The sequence below is a fragment of the Seriola lalandi genome, unplaced genomic scaffold, assembly GCF_002814215.2.
Source record: "Seriola lalandi dorsalis isolate HSWRI2012SDOR001 ecotype SW California unplaced genomic scaffold, Sedor1 jcf7180002054883, whole genome shotgun sequence".
In the NCBI taxonomy this organism is placed as follows: Eukaryota; Metazoa; Chordata; class Actinopteri; order Carangiformes; family Carangidae; genus Seriola; species Seriola lalandi.
Window position 1 is genome coordinate 1,543,785 of NW_019525658.1, and position 356 is coordinate 1,544,140.

The following is a 356-nucleotide window of genomic DNA, read 5'->3' on the forward strand; positions in this document are numbered from 1 at the left end:
CTGCAGCAAACGTCTCATCTCATGATTATTATTATTATTATTATTACTAAAGGACTGCTGGACACTGGGGATAAATAAAGTATATATCTATCTATTTATTTATTTATAGAAGGCCGTCCAGACCAAACCCAGCAGCTTTGGTTGAACTTTAAGATGCATTTTTCCACTGACATTCCTTTAAGAAGGGATTTCTTTGTGGCCAGAATGAATGACAGAAGCAATTACAGTGAACCAGTACCTCCTTCAATGTACACATGAGCATGTATTGTTTTAAGACAGACTTGAAAAAATATTTATATATCCTTTACACTGGGATTTGAGGTGAGCACAGAACAGAAACACACAAAGCGGGTGGG